Source organism: Oncorhynchus mykiss, chromosome Y (assembly GCF_013265735.2).
Source record: "Oncorhynchus mykiss isolate Arlee chromosome Y, USDA_OmykA_1.1, whole genome shotgun sequence".
Lineage (NCBI taxonomy): Eukaryota > Metazoa > Chordata > Actinopteri > Salmoniformes > Salmonidae > Oncorhynchus > Oncorhynchus mykiss.
Genome location: NC_048593.1, coordinates 37,100,165 through 37,113,459, shown reverse-complemented (window position 1 = coordinate 37,113,459; position 13,295 = coordinate 37,100,165). Strand labels below are relative to the sequence as shown.

At 41.2% G+C, this 13,295-nt stretch overlaps 1 protein-coding gene across 7 annotated transcripts in view; it reads right to left on the bottom strand.

The window, feature by feature from the left end:
* Window positions 1-13,295, bottom strand: part of LOC110510194 (bifunctional heparan sulfate N-deacetylase/N-sulfotransferase 1) — a 137,082-nt gene that overhangs the window by 97,549 nt on the left and 26,238 nt on the right. For 4 of the 7 annotated variants that reach the window (XM_036968305.1, XM_036968304.1, XM_036968306.1 and 1 more), the window contains exon 2: window positions 6,926-7,112. The exons of 2 other annotated variants lie outside the window; for them this stretch is intronic. The gene's annotated coding sequence lies outside the window, so the exon portion shown is untranslated. The remainder of the gene's footprint in view (window positions 1-6,925; window positions 7,113-13,295) is intronic. One more of the 7 variants, XM_036968309.1, reaches the window with a different exon arrangement.

The window sequence follows — 13,295 nt, the reverse complement described above, 5'->3', positions numbered from 1 at the left end:
TATATTAACTCAACATGTAAAGTGTTGGTCCCATGTTTCATGAGCTGAAATAAAAGATAGCATACATTTTCCAAGAACAAAATCTTATTTCTCTCAAATGTTATGCACAAATTTGTTCACATCCCTGATAGTGCCAATTTATCATTTGCTAAGATAATCCATCCACCAGACAGGTGTAGCATATCAAGAAGCTGATTAAACAGCATGATCATTACACAGGTGCACCTTGTGCTAGGGACAATAAAGCCCACTCAAAAATGTGCAGTTGTGTCACACAACACAATGCCACAGATGTCTCAAATTGAGGGAGTTTGCAATTGGCATGCTGACTGCAGGAATGTCCACCAGAGCAGTTGCCAGATAAAATAAAGTACCACAAGTAACCATGCCAGCCCAGGACATGGCTTCTTCACCTGCGGTATCATCGGAGACCAGCCACCCAAACAGCTGATGACACCGCGGGTTTGCACAAACAAAGGATTTTTGCACAAACACAAACTGTCTCAGGGAAGCTCATCTGCCTGCTCTTCGTCCAAACCAGGGTCTTGACCTGACTGCTGCTCAGCATTGTAACTGACTTCAGTGGGCAAAGGCTCACCAAAGTTGGCCACAAGCACATCGGAGAAGTGTGCTCTTCACAGATTAATCCCGGTGTCAACAGTACCGGGCAGAGCGCAGACAGCGTGTAGTTTGCTGATGTCAACGTTGTGAACAGTGCGCCCCATGGTGGAGGTGGGGTTATGGTATGGTCAAGTATAAGCTACGGACAACAAACACAATTGCATTTCATCTATGGCAATTTGAATGCACAGAGATACCATAACGAAATCCTGAGGACCATTGTCATTTATCCGCCCTCATTACCTCATGTTTCAGCATGATAATGCACGGCCCCATGTTGCAAGGATCTGAACACAATTCCTGGAAGTTGAAAATATCCCAGTTCTTCCATGCCCTGCATACTTAATAGACATATCACCCATTGTGCATTTTTGGGATGCTCTGGATCGATATGTACGACAGCGTGTTTCAGTTCCTGCCAATATCCAGCAATTTTGCACAGCCATTGAAAAGGAGTGGGACAACATTCCACTGGTCACAGTCAACAGCCTGATCAACTCTATGCGAAGAAGATGTGTCATGCTGCATGAGGCAAATGGTGGTCACACTAGATACTGACTCCTTTTCTGATACACACCCCTGCCATTTTTTTTAAGGTATCTGTGACCAACAGATGCATGTGTGCATTCCCAGTCATGTGAAATCCATAGATTAGGACCTAAATAATTTATTTCAAATGACTGATTTGATTATATGAACTGTAACTCATTAAAATCTTTTAAAATTGTTGCATGTTGCGTTTATATACAGTTGAAGTCGGAAGTTTACACACCTTAGCCAAATACATTTAAACTCAGTTTTTTACAATTCCTGGCAAATCCTAGTAAAAATTCCCTGTTTTAGGTCAGTTAGGATCCCCACTTTACTTTAAGAATGTGAAATGTACAAATAATAGTAGAGAGAATTATTTATTTCAGCTATTATTTCTTTCATCACATCAGTGGGTCAGAAGTTTACAGAAGAGGTCAACCGATTATGATTTTTCAACGCCGATACCGATTATTGGGAGGACCAAAAAAGGCATATAATAATGACAATTACAACAATACTGAATTAACACTTATTTTAACTTATCATACATCAATAATGAAACATGTTGAATTTGGTTTAAAAAATGCAAAAACAAAGTGTTGGAGAAGAAAGTAAAAGTGCACTATGTGCCATGTAAGAAAGCTAACGTTTAAGTTCCTTGCTCAGAACATGAGAATATATGAAAGCTGGTGGTTCCTTTTAACATGAGTCTTCAATATTCCCAGGTAAGAAGTTTTAGGTTGTAGTTATTATAGGAATTATAGGACTATTTCCCTCTATACATTTGTATTTCATTAACCTTTGACTATTGGATGTTCTTATAGGCACTTTAGTATTGCCAGTGTAACAGTATAGCTTCAGTCCCTCTCCTCGCTCCTCTCTGGGCTCGAACCAGGAACACATTGACAACAGCCACACTCGAAGCAGTGTTACCCATGCAGAACAGGGGGAATAACTACTCCAAGTCTCAGAGAGAGTGACGTTTAAAACGCTATTAGCACGCACTCCGCTAACTAGCTAGCCATTTCACTTCGGTTACACCAGCCTCATCTCGGGAGTTGATAGGCTTGAAGTCATAAACAGCGCAGTGCTTGACGCACAACGAAGAGCTGCTGGCAAAATGCACAAAGTGCTGTTTGAATGATTTCTTACTAGCCAGCTCCTGCCTACCACCACTCAGTCAGATACTTGTATGCTCAGTGAGATTATATGCAACGCAGGACACAAACTAGTAATATCAACCATGTGTAGTTAACTAGTGATTATGATTGTTTTTTTATAAGTTTAATGCTAGCTAGCAACTTACCTTGGCTTACTGCATTCGCGTAACAGGCAGTCTCCTTGGGGAGTGCAACGAGAGGCAGGTGGTTATTGCGTTGGACAAGTGAACTGTAAGGTTGCAAGAATGGATCCCCCGAGCTGACAAGGTGAAAATCTGTCGTTCTGCCCCTGAACGAGGCAGTTAACCCACCGTTCCTAGGCCGTCATTGAAAATAAGAATGTGTTCTTAACTGACTTGCCTAGTTAAATAAAGGTGTGTGTAAAAAAAAAATAACAATTTAAAAATGTAACAATTTTTATTTTAATTCGGCCAAATCGGTTCCAAAAATACCGACTTCCGATTGTTATGAAAATCGGTCGACCTCTAGTTTACATACACTAAATTAGCATTTTGTAGCATTGCCATTAAATTGTTTAACTTGGGTCATATGTTTCGGGTAGCCTTCCACAAGCTTGGGTGAATTTTGGCCCATTCCTCCTAACAGAGCTGATGTAACTGAGTCAGGTTAGTAAGGCCTCCTTGCTCGCACAAACTTTTTCCAGTTCTGCCCACAAATTATCTATAGGCTTTGAGATCAGGGCTTTGTGATGGCCACTCCAATACTTTGACTTTGTTGTCCTTAAGCCATTTTGCCACAACTTTGGAAGTATGCTTGGTGTCATTATCCATTTGGAAGACCCATTTGCGACCAAGCTTTAACTTCCTGACTGATGTCTTGAGATGTTGCTTCAATATATTCACATTTCCCTTCATGATGCCATGAAGTGCACCAGGCCCTCCTGAAGCAAAGCACCCCCGCAACATGATGCTGCCACCCCCGTACTTCACGGTTGGGATGGTGTTCTTCGGGTTGCAAGCCTCCCCCTTTTTCCTCCAAAAATAATGATGGTCATTATGGCCAAACAGTTCTATTTTTGTTTCATCAGACCAGAGGACATTTCTCCAAAAAGTACAATGTTTGTCCTCATTTGCAGTTGCAAACCGTAGTCTGGCTTTTTTATGGCGTTTTGGAGCAGTGGCTTCTTCCTTGCTGAGAGGCCTTTCAGGTTATGTCGATATGAGGCGGCGGCAGGGTAGCCTAGTGGTTAGAGCATTGGACTAGCAACCGAAAGGTTGCAAGTTCAAATCCCTAAGCTTACAACGTACAAATCTGTTGTTCTGCCCCTGAACATGCAGTTAACCCACTGTTCCTAGGCCGTCATTGAAAATAAGAATTTGTTCTTAACTGACTTGCCTAGTTAAATAAAGAAATATTATTATTTTTTAAATACTGTTTACTGTGGACATATACTTTTGTACCTGTTTCCTCCAGCATCTTCACACGGTTCTTTGCTGTTGTTCTGGGATTGATTTGGCCTTTTCACACCATAGTATGTTCGTCTCTAGGAGACAGAACGCGTCTCCTTCCTGAGCGGAATGACGGCTGCGTGGTCCCATGGTGTTTATACTTGTACAGATGAACAGATGAACGTGGTACCTTCAGGCGTATGGAAATTTCTCCCAAGGATGAACCAGACTTGTGGAGGTCTTTTTTCTGAGGTCTTGGTTGATTTCTTTTGATTTTCCCATTATGTCAAGCAAAGAGGCACTGCGTTTTACAGGTAGGCCTTGAAATACATCCACAAGTACACCTCCAATTGACTCAAATGATGTCAATTAGCCTATCAGAAGCTTCTAAAGCCATGACATCATTTTCTGGAATTTTCCAAGCAGTTTAAAGGCACAGTCAACTTAGTGTATGTAAACTTCTGACCCACTGGAATTGTGATACAGTGAAATGTTCTGTCTGTCAACAATTGTTGGAAAAATTACTTGTGTCAGGCACAAGTCGATGTCCTAACCGACTTGACAAAACTATAGTTTGTTAACAAGACATTTGTGGAGGTGTTGAAAAACGAGTTAATGACTACAAACTAATTGTATGTAAACTTCCAACTTCAAGCAAACTTCCAACTTCAAGCAACTTCAACTGTATTTTTGCTCAGTGTAGCTAGCTAACATTACAACAGTAAGCTAAGCAGATGGTCAAGTTGAAGTCATTGCACTGGAGACTGACTGTCCTAGCACATCATTTATGCAAGAGAAAGCCACCGCTTAGTTTTTATTTTCTCACAAGGGCAAACTATTAAATCACTGTCACATTTGTAATAATTTTTCTAGTTATTCTGCCTATTTCATGGAGAGTCATACGAGAACGCAGTGATTATGTTTTCATTGTTGAATGGTAGATACTCGGGAGTATCCAAATACTTAATATATAAAACTTCCACATCCTACAAGACAGATCGGTTGAGGGACGAGCGTTGCGTAGGAGTAACGCCATCTGACGTAAGACTGTCTCATGAGGTCTTAAATATGCATAATTTGACAAAAGGTCCGTCCGCCCTGACTGGCTAATCATTCTCCAGGTTGAAGCAGCCTTGCAGAATCAGGCGGTGTTGTGAGTTAGTCCCAGCACAGTAAACGGCTCTAGGAGATGCCTTTCTCACACATTAATTAATAAATTCTGCCAAATACTTTCAATTATTCATGAAAGTTCATAATTCATTCTCCTCCACTTCTTCCCTAACGTACAGAAGGTGAAGAAAATGTAAACTTGTTGAAATACACAAAATGCCTATGAGCCAAATTCCATTTCTTTTAGTAATGCAGTACACACGAATAGTCAAAGATCTTACATGTGGTGTAGTACTATAACTTTGTATTTGTTCACAATGGACATCTCTTTGAGAACTAATAAACTCAAAGCAAATCCATATTGAGCAGCTAGACAGATCAAGTACCGTGGGCAACGTCCCAAATGGGCAAGCTCCTCCGACTACTCTATTTTAGTTCCTCATTTTGAAATAGTCAATCCATTTGCACTGGAAACCCAATGTTGTATTTCCTGCATTCGATGTGATCCAATATCGGTGCGAACTTCGAACCCAAGTTTTGACAGGGGATATTTTGTGTTAAATTAGCCAGATCAAGCCCCCAAGGTTAGAATGCCTGCTGAACAGGCTGCTACTAGCATACCACTGGCACACAACCCAAACGGCAAGTGACAGGTACAGGCACTTCCACCTCTCACTTAAGCACAGGGTGCTTTGTCTTATTAGGGAGGGAGGCCGAGCGTTCACTCTTCGCCCCTTGTTTCAGTGCTGAATGCTCCTCCAGGAGACCTGCCACCTCCGCCATCCAAATCAGTCCACCTCCCACCCAGGATGACAGTAAGCCTTGTCCGAGAGAATGTGGCAGGAGGGAACCTCTCTCCTGTTTCTGGAGTGTGAGGGAGCTTGATGCTTTTTGTCCATTAAAATAAACATCAAATTGATCAGTAATACAGTGCAGACATTGTTGATGTTGTATATGACTAATGTAGCTGGAAACAGCTGATTGTTAATGGAATATCTACATAGGCATACAGAGGCCCATTATCAAACACCATCACTCCTGTGTTCCAATGGCACGTCGTGTTAGCTAATCCAACTTCATCATTTTAAAAGACTAATTGATCATTAGAAAACCCTTTTGCAATTATGTTAGCACAGCTGAAAACTGTTGTTCTGATTTAAAGAAGCAATTAAACTGGCCTTCTACAGACTAGTTGAGTGTCTGGAGCATCAGCATTCGTGGGTTCGATTACAGGCTCAAAATGGCCAGAAACAAAGTCCTTTCTTCTGAAACTCATCAGTCTATTCTAGTTCCGAGAAATGAAGGCTACTCCACGCGAGAAATTGTCAAGAAACTGAAGATCTCATGCAATGATGTGTACTACTCCCTTCACAGAGCAGTGCAAACTGGCTCTAACCAGAATATAAAGAGTGTGAGGCCCTGGTGCACAACTGAGCAAGAGGACAAGTACATTAGAGTGTCTAGTTTGAGAAACAGATGCCTCACAAGTCCTCAATTGGCAGCTTCATTAAATAGTACCCGCAAAACACCAGTCTCAACGTCAACAGTGATGCTGGCTTTCTAGGCAAAGTTGCAAAGAAAAAGCCATATCTCAGACTGGCCAATAAAAATAAAATATTAAGATGGGCAAAAAAAAACACAGACACTGGACAGAGGACCTCTGCCTAGAAGGCCAGCATCCCGGAGTCGCCTCTTCACTGTTGAGACTGGTGTTATGCGGGTACTATTTAATGAATCTGCCAGTTGAGGACTTGTGAAAAGTATTTTTTCTCAAACTAGATACTAATGTACTTGTCCTCTTGCTCAGTTGTGCATCGGGGCATCCCACTCTTTCTATTCTGGTTAGAGCCAGTTTGCGCTGCTCTGTGAAGGGAGCAGTACAGTGTTGTACGAGATCCTTTAAAAAAAATGTTTTTTTTAAAACCATTAACAATGTCTACTCTGTATTTCTGATCAAATTGATGTTATTGTAATGTACAATTTTGTTTAGCTTTTCATTCAAAACAAGGACATTTCTAGGTGACCCCAAACTTTTGAATGGTAGTGTACAGTCCCTGAACAGGACGCTCGTTAGAATAAAAGACAAGTTCTTACCCTTTTCCAAACGGCGGGGGGGGGGGGGGTTTCTCTTCCTTAAAACAAAATCTCCAGCCACAGTGCAGTGGTACTCTCTCTTCTGAAAGAGCATCAGATATGAACAGGCTTCAGGTCAGGTCAGAGGACCCTGGTGTATTTGGTGATATAGACTAATGTTCCTCACAGACACACCAGACAGGCACGCCTAGAAAAACACAGAAGTAGACGACATTTAATAAATGAGATGTCACAACAAAAAAACTTTAAAAAAAAAAGAGGTCCTCTGTAGCTCAGTTGGTAGACTGAAACTTGCAATTCCAGAATAGTGTGTTCTATTTTCAGGAACAGCCATACGTAGAAACTGTATGCAGGCATGACTGTACGTTGCTTTGGATAAAAACATCTGCTAAGTGGCATATTATATTAGAAGAGTCTGGAACATACAGAGCAACATTGGTTTAAGAGTAAAAGCTCCATTGTAGATCATTATGAAACAGGGGGGGGGGGTTTAGCCTACACATCCCCAGTCATGCTAATAGCTTGTATCAGATTGAACAATACTTATGAAGATGTCAAATTTACATTCAAAACCATTGAATTACACATTTGATTGTACTGTGATATTTTAACGTGATGGACAATATTCACACTGTACAGCCAACTGCGAATCAACATTACAGCAACAAGACTTAATTATGTAAACCCACCGGGGTTTAAGATAAAGGAAAGGGTGCCACTTTAAAAAGAGCACTTACCAGATTACAATTGGGTCAACTCACCACTAAGCCCATCTCCTGTGGAATGTGCATACTAGCGCAGTATTGAGAATGAAAGCGTGATCGGGAATATAAAAAGATACGTCAAACTCCCTTACTCATCATCTTCATAAATACACATTACCTGACCGAGTACTATTCAAAAATCAGTCTAACTCCAACCAGTTGTGTGCTGGCCAGCACTGTTGGTAGAGCTAGTGTGGCAATGCTGAGGAACATACAGCTACATCCCAGAGGAAGGCAGGGATTGATCCACACACACAGACACACTTTTCCTAAACTACATGCTTCCTTTGTGGTAATAGTGAGGCCACGTCTTTTCGTATGTGCTATATGATTTAGGTTCTCATAGAACTAAGTAGTCCTCTCTAGGAATCCTCTAAAGAACTAAGTAGTCCTCTCTAGGAATCCTCTAAAGAACTAAGTAGTCCTCTCTAGGAATCCTCTAAAGAACTAAGTAGTCCTCTCTAGGAATCCTCTAAAGAACCAAGTAGTCCTCTCTAGGAATCCTCTAAAGAACTAAGTAGTTTGATGTGTCTGACCATTGTTTGAATCTGCTCCCCATATTTCCCATTCAGAGAGAACAAATCCACAGTCTAGTCTATCTGGAAAGGAAATGCTCAACATTTTCAAAGAGGGATTTTTTTTTCTCCCTGGGTTGTCGTGGGAAGAATGTGGAGGAGTAACCATTGGAGGAGTAACCATTCTCATTTCTGTACTGTTAACTGGTCAATCCTTCTGACAGTGGTTTGTGTTCAAGGCCGGTGGTGTTTTGGATTGCTGTTTATTTGCAAACATAATTTTGAAAAATCTGATAGCTGTAAGCGGCAGCCTATATTTGTAGGGATAGAGAGAGAATTTGGGATAGTAGTCATATATTTTTGGGGGGGCCCAGAATGTATACTCCTCATATCCTGAAACCAAGGCCAAAACAATCATACTATTTTACTGACTGTTGACAGATTATGTCAGAGCTCACAGCTGATGCTAATGGTTTTGTTAGTGTTGGCAGTTTAAGCCTGTCCCCTTCTCACCTACAAAGGGTTACAATACTCTAAAAATGACGGATGCCAACCCCAGATAATGGGGTTCTAGCCCTGAACAGCCGAAATAACCCTCCCAATTCCAAAAGCTACCCGTATCCCCCCCTCTCTCCCGCAATGGAATAAGTATATATATATATATATATATATATATATATATATATATATATATTTTTTTTTTTTTTTTTTTAATCTTCTGTGCCCACTGTCCGAGCTGACATGTGATGTGCAACGTAAAGTTGTCACCATGAGGAGGCATGCTGGCTGGTTGTCAGCAGGTCAGGCAGAGAAGATCTTGTGGTCTCAGGAAACTGCCAGCAAGTGACTTGATATGGACATGGGGAGACTCAATTGAATTTCCTTGATTCCTCAAGTTTCTCTCTTCACCTTCCCAAAACCCATTGGATGAGAAGAAAGGAGGTCCCTCCCCTCTGACCTTCTAATTCAATGGGTTTTGGGAAGGTGAAGAGAGAAAAACTTGAGGAATCAAGGAAATTAAAATGAGATTCTCCCATAGACATGCTGACCCCTGACAGACCTTCTCCCTGAGACAACAGTGTTCATTGGCTAAATCTCTTCTGTTATTCCAACCAGGACTGGGGTTGTGAAGTGATGGATGTTATCAATGTGGCTTTATATATAAAATCAAAGAAAGCGAGAGAGTGATATTGACAGACACGGCAGGATAATACGACCAGCATGACAATTCCAGACATGAAAAGCCTATACAATATGCATGCATAGAAATGCAATCACATTTGTGGAAGGAATGAAGGTAGAAGGAATCATAATTCAATGGGCTACTCATTTAATTTTCCTCCCTCGCTTTTTCTCACACACAGATCTTTGCAAAAAAGATCATCCTAAACCAGATTAAATAAATGCATTTAAGAGCGGCAGGAATTGGAGAAAGAATTTCACTGCTCTGTGGAACTGCCAAGGAGCATATCGCCCAGAGAATCCATCCATGCTAATGTACTTAGCTATCTATGTGGTGCTCAGTGAGGCAGCACGTGACTTGAGACAAAATTATTTTATATTCTGTTTATATCTAGAGATGGTGTAAATTCCTCTATATTAAGTCTGTACATTTAGCCTATTGCTAGCATCACCACTTCACCAAGTCAAATCCGGGTATGTGAAAATGTACTTTGCAAATAAAGCTTATTCTGATAGAGCAACCCAAAGGTTTGGTCAGGCTCAGCCCCAACACTTAACTGGCTGCTCCTCAAACGTGCTCTGAACTCATCTCACATGCCAGTCCTCAATGCACACAAAGGTCATTTTCACACAGTTCTGAGCTAAAGCTCGAATTAGGGTTTGATTATTTGTTTCTCCATTTGGTCCGGTTCGTTTTACATTCCATACATACAGTGCCTTGCGAAAGTATTCGGCCCCCTTGAACTTTGCGACCTTTTGCCACATTTCAGGCTTCAAACATAAAGATATAAAACTGTATTTTTTGTGAAGAATCAACAACAAGTGGGACACAATCATGAAGTGGAACGACATTTATTGGATATTTCAAACTTTTTTAACAAATCAAAAACGGAAAAATTGGGCGTGCAACATTATTGAGCCCCTTTACTTTCAGTGCAGCAAACTCTCTCCAGAAGTTGTGAGGATCTCTGAATGATCCAATGTTGACCTAAATGACTAATGATGATAAATACAATCCACCTGTGTGTAATCAAGTCTCCGTATAAATGCACCTGCACTGTGATAGTCTCAGAGGACCGTTAAAAGCGCAGAGAGCATCATGAAGAACAAGGAACACACCAGGCAGGTCCGAGATACTGTTGTGAAGAAGTTTAAAGTCGGATTTGGATACAAAAAGATTTCCCAAGCTTTAAACATCCCAAGGAGCACTGTGCAAGCGATAATATTGAAATGGAAGGAGTATCAGACCACTGCAAATCTACCAAGACCTGGCCGTCCCTCTAAACTTTCAGCTCATACAAGGAGAAGACTGATCAGAGATGCAGCCAAGAGGCCCATGATCACTGAATGAACTGCAGAGATCTACAGCTGAGGTGGGAGACTCTGTCCATAGGACAACATTTAGTCGTATATTGCACAAATCTGGCCTTTATGGAAGAGTGGCAAGAAGAAAGCCATTTCTTAAAGATATCCATAAAAAGTGTTGTTTAAAGTTTGCCACAAGCCACCTGGGAGACACACCAAACATGTGGAAGAAGGTGCTCTGGTCAGATGAAACTAAAATTGAACTTTTTGGCAACAATGCAAAACGTTATGTTTGGCGTAAAAGCAACACAGCTGAACACACCATCCCCACTGTCAAACATGGTGGTGGCAGCATCATGGTTTGGGCCTGCTTTTCTTCAGCAGGGACAGGGAAGATGGTTAAAATTGATGGGAAGATGGATGGAGCCAAATACAGGACCATTCTGGAACAAAACCTGATGGAGTCTGCAAAAGACCTGAGACTGGGACGGAGATTTGTCTTCCAACAAGACAATGATCCAAAACATAAAGCAAAATCTACAATGGAATGGTTCAAAAATAAACATATCCAGGTGTTAGAATGGCCAAGTCAAAGTCCAGACCAGAATCCAATCGAGAATCTGTGGAAAGAACTGAAAACTGCTGTTCACAAATGCTCTCCATCCAACCTCACTGAGCTCGAGCTGTTTTGCAAGGAGGAATGGGAAAAAATGTCAGTCTCTCGATGTGCAAAACTGATAGAGACATACCCCAAGCGACTTTCAGCTGTAATCGCAGCAAAAGGTGGCGCTACAAAGTATTAACTTAAGGGGGCTGAGTAATTTTGCACGCCCAATTTTTCAGTTTTTTATTTGTTAAAAAAGTTTGAAATATCCAATAAATGTCGTTCCACTTCATGATTGTGTCCCACTTGTTGTTGATTCTTCACAAAAAAATACAGTTTTATATCTTTATGTTTGAAGCCTGAAATGTGGCAAAAGGTCGCAAAGTTCAAGGGGGCCAAATACTTTCGCAAGGCACTGTACATAGTAAAACTGAATTGGCTTCCTATTTCACAACAAAGCACCCTTCACTCATGCTGTCAAACACCCTTGTAAAACTGACCTTCCTACCAATCCTCGACTTCGGCAATGTCATTTACAAAATAGCCTCCAACACTCTACTCAGCTAGATGGATGCAGTCTATCACAGTGCCATCCATTTTGTCACCAAAGCCCCATATACTACCCACCACCGCGACCTGTATGCTCTCGTTGGCTGGCCCTCGCTTCATGTCCGTTGCCAAACCCACTGGCTCCAGGTCATCTATAAGTCATTGCTAGGTAAAGCCCCTCCTTATCTCAGCTCACTGGTCACCATAGCAGCACCCACCCGCAGCACGCCCTCCAGCAGGCATATTTCACTGGTAACCACCAAAGTCAGTTCCTCCTTCGGCCGCCTTTCCTTCCAGTTCTCCATTGCCAATGACTGGAACAAACTGCAAAAATCACTGAAGCTGGAGACTCATATCTCCCTCACTAACTTTAAGCACCAGCTGTCAGAGCAGCTCACAGATCACTGCACCTGTACATAGCCAATCTGTAAATAGCCCATCCAACTACCTCATCACCATATTGTTATTTATTTTGCACACCAGTATCGCTACTTGCACACTCAAATTCTGCATAACTATCACACCAGTGTTTAATTTGCCATATTGGCCTGTTTATTGCCTCACCCCCCTTATCCTAACTCACTTGCACACACTGTATATAGACTTTCTCTATTGTATGATTGACTATGTTTGTTTATTCCATGTGTAACTCTGTTGTTGTTTATGTCGCACTGCTTTGCTTTATCTTGGCCAGGTCGCAAATGAGAACTTGTTGTCAACTAGCCTACCTGGTTAAATAAAGGTGAAATAAAACAATCCCAAATGCCAAAAATTGTTCATGTTAAAACTTCTTGGTGACTGGGGGGGGGGCAGTATTGAGTAGCTTGGATGAATAAGGTGCCCAGAGTAAACTGCGTGCTACTCGGCCGTAAAAGCTAGAATATGCATTTAATTAGTGGAACTGGGATTCCTGGGGGTGCATTCTGATGAAGATCATCAAAGGTAAGTGAATATTTATAATGCTATTTCTGACTTCTGTTGACTGCACAACATGCCGGATATCTGTTTGGCTGTTTTAGTCTGAGCGCCAAACTCAGATTATTGCATGATATGCTTTTTCCGTAAGGTTTTTTGAAATCTGACACAGCGGTTGCATTAAGGAGAAGTTTATCTAAAGTTCCATGTATAATAGCTGTATCTTTTATCAATGTTTATTATGAGTATTTCTGTAAATTGATGTGGCTCTCTGCAATATCACTGCATGTTTTGGAACTACTGAACATAACACGCCAATGTAAAATTAGATTTTTGGATATAAATATGCACTTTATTGAACAAAACATACATGTATTGTGTAACATGAAGTCCTATGAGTGTCATCTGATGAAGATTAATTTGATCAATATTTCTGCTTTTTGTGACTCCTATCTTTGGCTGGAAAAATGGCTGTGTTTTTCTGTGACTTGGTGGTGACCTAACAATCATGTGGTTGAAATCCGACACTGTGGCTG